A 7,220-nucleotide genomic window follows, 5' to 3' on the forward strand; every position below is an offset into this window, starting at 1 on the left:
GATCCCAGGGTCCTGGGATCGAGCCCCGCATCGGGCTCCCGGCTCAGCGGGGAGCCTGCTTCTCCCTCCCCACCCCCCACCTGCTGCTCTCCCTGTTTGTGTTCTCTCTCTCCCTCTGTCAAATAAGTAAATAAAATCTTTAAAAAAAAAAAATTTTAAAAATCATGGAAACAAATGAAAATGGAAACACAACTGTTCAAATCCTGTGGGATGCAGCAAAGGCGGTCCTAAGAGGAAAGTATATAGCAATACAAGCCTTTCTCAAAAAACAAGAAAATCTCAAACACACAACCTAACCTTACACCTAAAGAAGCTGGAGAAAGAAGAGCAAATGAAGCCTAAACCCAGCAGAAGGGGATTAATAAAGATTAGAGTAGAAATCAATGAAAAAGAAACCAAAAGAACAGAACAGATCAATAAAACTAGGAGCTGGTTCTTTGAAAGAATTAATAAGATCGATAAACCCCTGGCCAGACTTATCCAAAAGAAAAGAGAAAGGACCCAAATAAATAAAATCATGAATGAAAGAAGAGAAATCACAACACCAAAGAAATACAAACAACTCTAAGAACATATTATGAGCAACTATATGCCAACAAATTAGGCAATCTGGAAGAAATGGATGCATTCCTAGGAACATATAAACTACCAAAACTGAAACAGGAAGAAATAAAAACCTGAATGGACCCATAACCAGCAAGGAAATTGAAGCAGTAATCAAATACCTCCCAACAAACAAAGAGTCCAGGGCCAGATGGCTTCCGAGGGGAATTCCACCAAACATTTAAAGAATTAATACCTATTCTTCTGAAGCTGTTTCAAAACACAGAAATGGAAGGAAAACTTCCAAACTCATTCTATGAGGCCAGCATTACCTTGACCCCAAAACCAAAGACCTCCACTAAAAAGGAGAATTACAGACCAGTATCCCTGATGAACATGGATGTAAAAATTCTCACCAAGATAGAACAGCCAATAGAATCCAACAGTACATTAAAAGGATTATTCACCACCACAAAGTGGGATTTATTCCTGGACTGCAAGAGTGGTTCAACGTCCACAAATCAATCAAGGTGATATACATTAATAAAACAAAGGACAAGAACCGTATGATCCTCTCAATAGATGCAGAAAAAGCATTTGACAAAGTACAGCATCCTTTCTTGACTAAAACTCTTCACAGTGCAGGGATAGAGGGAACATATCTCAATATCATAAAAGCCATATAGGAAAAGCCCACAGTGACTATCACTCTCAAAGGGGAAAAACTGAGAGCTTTTCTCCTAAGGTCAGGAACATGACAGGGATGTCCACTATCACCACTGCTCTTCAACATAGTACTAGAAGTCCTAGCCACAGCAATCAGACAACAAAAAGAAATTGAAGGCATCCGAATCTGCAAAGAAGTAGTCAAACTCTCACTCTTTGCAGATGACATGATACTCTATGTGGAAAACCCAAAAGACTCCACCCCAAAATGGAGTGCTAGAACTCATACAAGAATTCAGCAAAGTGGCAGGATATAAAATCAATGCACAGAAATCAGCTGCATTTCTATATACCAACATCGAAACAGAAGAGAAATTAAGGAGTCAATCCCATTTACAACTGCACCAAAAACCGTAAGATACCGAAGAATAAACCTAACCAAAGAGGCAAAGGATCTGTACTGAGAAAACTAAAGAACACTCATGAAAGACATTGAGGAAGACACAAAGAAATGGGAAAACATTCATGCTCATGGACTGAAAGAACAAATATTGTTAAAATGTCTATGCCACCTAGAGCAACCTCTGTGATCTCAGCCACAACAACTTCTTGCTAGACATGTCTCCAAAGGCAAGGGAAACAAAAGCAAAAATGGAACTATTGGAACTTCATCAAGATAAAAAGCTTTTGCACAGCCACGGAAACGCTCGACAAAACCAAAAGACAACCAAAAGAATGGGAGAAGTTATTCGCAAATGACATAACAGATAAAGGGCTAGTATCCAAAATCTATAAAGAACTTCTCAAACTCAACACCCAGAGAACAAATAATCCAATCAAGAAATGGGCAGAAGACATGAACAGACATTTCTCTAAAGAAGACATCCAAATGGCCAATAGACCCATGAAAAAATGCTCAACATCACTTGGCATCAGGAAATACAAATCAGGGTGCCTGGGTGGCTCAGGCGGTTAAGCAACTATCTGCCTTCGGCTCAGGTCATGATTGCAGGGTCCAGGGATCGAGCCCCACATCAGGCTCTCTGCTCAGTGGGGAGCCTGCTTCTCTCTCTCCCTCTGCCTGCCGCATCCCTCCCCCAGCTTGTGCTTTCTATCAAATAATTAAATAAAATATTTTAAAAAAGAAAAAGGAAATACAAATCAAAACCACAATGAGATACCACCTCACACCAGTCAGAATAGCTAAAACAAGTCAGGAAACGACAGATGTTGGTGAGGATACGGAGAAAGGGGAACCCTCCCTCACTGTTGGTGGGAATGCAAGCTGATGCAGCCACTCCGGAAAACAATATGGAGGTTCCTCAAAAAGTTAAAAAATAGAGCTACCCTATGACCTAGCAACTGCACTACTAGGTATCTACCCCAAAGATACAAATGTAGTGATCCAAAGGGGCACATGCACCCCAATGTTTATAGCAGCAATGTCCACAGTAGCCAAACTATGGAAAGAGCCCAGATGTCCATCAACAGATGAATGGATAAAGATGTGGTATATATAAACAATGGAATACTACTCAGCCACCAAAAAAATGAAATCTTGCCATTTGCAATGACGTGGATGGAACTAGAGGGTATTAGGCTAAGCAAAATAGGTCAATCAGAGAAAGACAATTACCAAATGGTCTCATTCATGTGGAATTTAAGAAACAAAACAGATGGGATCATAGGGAAAGGGAGGGAAAAATAAAACAAGATGAAATCAGAGACGGAGAGACTCTTAATCAGAGGAAACAAACTGAGGGCTGCTGGAGGGGAGAGGGTGGAAGAGATGGGGTAACTGGGTGATGGACATTAAGGAGGGGACATGATGTAATGAGCCCTGGATATTATATATGACTGATGAATCACTGAACTCTACTTCTGAAACTAATAATACACTATATGTTAACTGAATTTAAATTTTTTAAAAAGTCTTTGTCTAGTAAAGAAAAAAAAAGAAATTGTTAGGCAGATTGCACAGCTGAATGCCAACAATAACAAAAGTTCTGAGTCAAAATAAAAAATAATAATAATATGAAGATAATCTATACTAAGATAACCTGGTCAAAATGTAGATCATTCTAGAGAAAGTCCTATATTCTCAGAAACTAAATATTCCAGTTTATTTCAGAACCTCAAAATTTCTTCTACAGAGGGTAAAATACCAGAATAGCAAGATATTAATTTATCCCAGGTGATTCAGATTTTCCATACCCTGTGACTCATCTTGTTTATTGTCTAAGGATTACACCCAGAAGTTACTCAGTTTTGCACTTAGTGCTAGATTTAAAAGTTACTTCTTAAAATTTTGTCTTTCAAAAAAAGGAGTTTCTAAAAGACTGAAGACTTTAATTCATTGCACCACAGGATAACGCTGATCTCCCAAATAAGTGATTAATGAGATTTTAAGTTGGATCTTCAACTCAAAAGAAAGGCCTTTTCTCCTGAAGGATCCTGCTGTATAAAATGGCCCCATTCTGCTCAAATTGAAATACTCTACAGTTTAAATCTCAGGCCTTGAATCAATGTTACTCAGATTTTTCAGACTAAAAGATCTATATATGAGCAAACCACGTCCTGGACAGTACACTATCATCAATCAAGGTCATAAAAAGTCTGAGCAATCCTTAGTCTTTTAAACACATCACTGATATCTCTAGCTTTTTACCTCCCCTAAAATGTGCATAATACGAGTTCATTTTCACCTACAAACAGCAACACCATTTTAAGAGCTGACCCCAAGTTCAACCCAATTCAGTCCACATAGTTCTCCTAAGATAGGTACTCATTAAATGGAAAACAAACTCTCAAATGCTATGATCAGGAGGAATAAACTCTGAGACACACAAATTAAAAAGGAAGAGTAGAAGGTGTTATTCTACTATAATTTCTATCACTCTTTCATAAATGAGATGATAAAACCTAGGATATTCAATAAAGTTTTCATGTAATTCATCAAACTAAGTAGTTTGTTTTTTCTTTAACATTACTAACTTGGGCTGTGTGTGCATGGGTATATCACACAAAAACAGGAACTAAACACAATTTTCTTCTCACAGCTGGTATGGAGTTCAATTCAATTAGTCAAGTGAAACAACAAAATTACAATAATGTTTCAAAGACCACTATGTACCAGACATTGCACTAAAGTACTAGAATATGTTATCTTATTTAATTTTTACCCCTCTGGGAGGCAGCTACATCTTGGTTTGGAAACTGAGGTTTTGGAAGTTTGGGCAAATTGCCCCAAAAGAGACAACTAAGAAATGAATGTAGAGAGAAGATAAGAATCCTGTGTGACCCCAAGTCCAAACACATAATCATTGAACTACACAGCTTTGCCTAGTCAAACTTATCTGCACCACTGGTTTATATTTATCACTAGATCTAAAAGACCTGGTTGTATAATATACTATGTTGTCCTAATCTATTTTTTAATGGCATAAAAAAGATATATAAGATCATGAGGGGCACCTGGGTGGCTCAGTCAGTTAAGCATCTGCCTTTGGCTCAGGTCATGATCCCACAGTCCTGGGATGGAGTCCCACATTGGGGGCCCTGCTCAGTGGGGAGTCGGCTTCTCCCTCTGCCTCTCCATACCTCCCTCCCCTGGCTTGTGCTCTCTTTCTCGCTCAGTCTGTCTCAAATAAATAAAATCTTTAAAAAAAAAAAAAAGACTTCATGAAAATCCTCATTACTTCTTTCATAAACATTAAAATGTTTATTATTTCTTATTTGTAATTTGGATTTAAATTCTTTAATGGCTAGACTACAAGAAAGTACACACCAGAAGTTTTTTGTTTTTTTTTCTCACACCAAAAGTTCTTGACCTGAGTGGTCTGTGCTAAAAGGTAAACATGATGATATGTGGAGTTAATTTTATCTTCCAGGTAACACTGCATTTAAATGACTAGCTGAGAGTCAGACAAATATTCAAAGGAATGGAGCATTTCATTGGAATTTTTCATTTTATTGATTTAGTTATAAAATATCTTCATATTATTGTTTCTTAACTGACGTATCAATAAAAATATACAGTAAGAAGGTTCAGATATTTCACAAAATGAGAAACTTGAACTATCTTTTGAATTTCTTTTTAAATTTAATTAATTACTTCCAACCCCACACCAGAACATGCTTTGAAGACCATATCTACCAAGCTATCTGTAAAAAAAAAAAAGTTTGGTCTCCTTTGGCTGGGATCCTCCTTATCTTTTCAACATCAGAAATTCTTGGGGCTCAATCCTTGGACTGTGTTTGTCTATCCACTTTCATCTCCTTGCTTTCTCGTCTAGTCTTAAATATTCAAACATTACCTACATGCTAATAATGCCCAAATTTCTATCTTCAGTTAACACCTCTCCACTGAATTCTAGATATCTAGAGCTCATAGCCTACTTAATATCACTATTTAGGAGACCAACAGCCATCTCAAACTTATCATACCCTAAAATGACCTCATGTCTCCCCTTCCAAATTTACTCCTCTTGTAGACCTCTTCTTCTCTCACTAAATGACAATTTCATCTTTACTCTTCCACATGCCAAAAATTTTGATGTCATCCTCAACTCTCCTCTTTCCCTTTCTACATCCAATCCTTTGGCAAATCCAGTTGGCTCTATCTTTTAATTACACCCAGAATCTGACCAGGTCTACCTTGTTCCTAGTCAACACTGTCTCTCACCAAGATTACTGTAGTAGCTTCTGACTGCTTTTCCTGCTTCCTCCATTGCCTACACAGTCAGCGCTCAGTATAGCAGTTTGATCCTTTTATAACATAAATTATGTAGTATTTTCTGCTCAACACTCTCCAATGCCTCCGATCTCGCTCACATAAAAGCTCAACTCTTCACAGTGGCCCACAAGATTCTTCACAAATTGTACCCCCTACTCATAAGCATTCTGACATCATCTCTACCTACTCTCCCTCTCACTCACTCTACTTGATTCATGATGGTCTCCTTGCCATTCCTTGAACACATTAGGCATGCATCCATTTCAGGACTCTGGTATTTATTGATTCAATACCTCTGCCTGAAAGATACCAATAAACCATGCTCCATAACTTCTTCAGGTCTTTGCTCTATTATCATCTTATCAGGGAGGCTTCATAGACCACCTTTTATAAAATAGCAACCCCATGCATCCACTCAAAACCAGCACACCCTAATACCCTTCCCTACTTTGTTTTTCCTACAGCACTTAACATCTGACATATATTATTTACTTATTTAGAGTATAAGTTTCTTGAATCCAGAGGCTTTGTTCTATTCACTGCTATCAATGTAGAAGCCTAAAAACAGTGCTTGGCACAAAAGAGGCATTTGTTAAATTGACAAATTAATTTTACAGTTCTCCCAACTATAAAATAGCTAGTGTTACTGCAGTGAGGTAAGAAATCAAAAGCAAAAAAACAACACTTCAGCTGGTCTACACCACCTCCATCACAGCAAATATAAACCTTCCATAAGTCTTTTTGAAATACCGAAAATAGATTAAGGAAATCCACTTGTACTTGATGGCCCTTGAGATGGGAGTCTTAGTACTTTTTCAGCAGCTCCCAAGTCCTGGCTGCTCTTGATTTTGTTAGGGAACATGCCTCATGTGGTAGGCATTTATAAATGGTAGTGTTGATCCATTCATATTCATTCAGCTTCATACCAATTCTGAATTTTCTTTGGTTAAAGTAAGGCCTGATGTCACTTTTCTTACATGACTAAATATAAAGCAAACAAGAATCTAAGAAAAAGAAAAAAATGTCCATTCTTAGCTAGGCATTCCCACTTCACAGGAGAACTCTCCAAAAGTTCATTATATACTGAGATGGGCCTCTGACTAAATGATCTTAAATAACGAGAAAGGCCTTCCAGAAGCAGTTTTTCAGAAGGGCATAAATTTTGTTTTTAACTTTTAATTAGTCATACAGTAAATACTGCAAATTCCTCCAGACACTTGAGTTTAAAAAAAAAAGTCAAGTTAATATAATAGAATCAACAAATCTGGGCGCCTGG

The sequence above is a fragment of the Eumetopias jubatus genome, unplaced genomic scaffold (genome assembly GCF_037043125.1).
Source record: "Eumetopias jubatus isolate StellerSeaLion01/CBP00866 unplaced genomic scaffold, mEumJub1_p1.0 scaffold_6, whole genome shotgun sequence".
NCBI classification, from domain to species: Eukaryota; Metazoa; Chordata; class Mammalia; order Carnivora; family Otariidae; genus Eumetopias; species Eumetopias jubatus.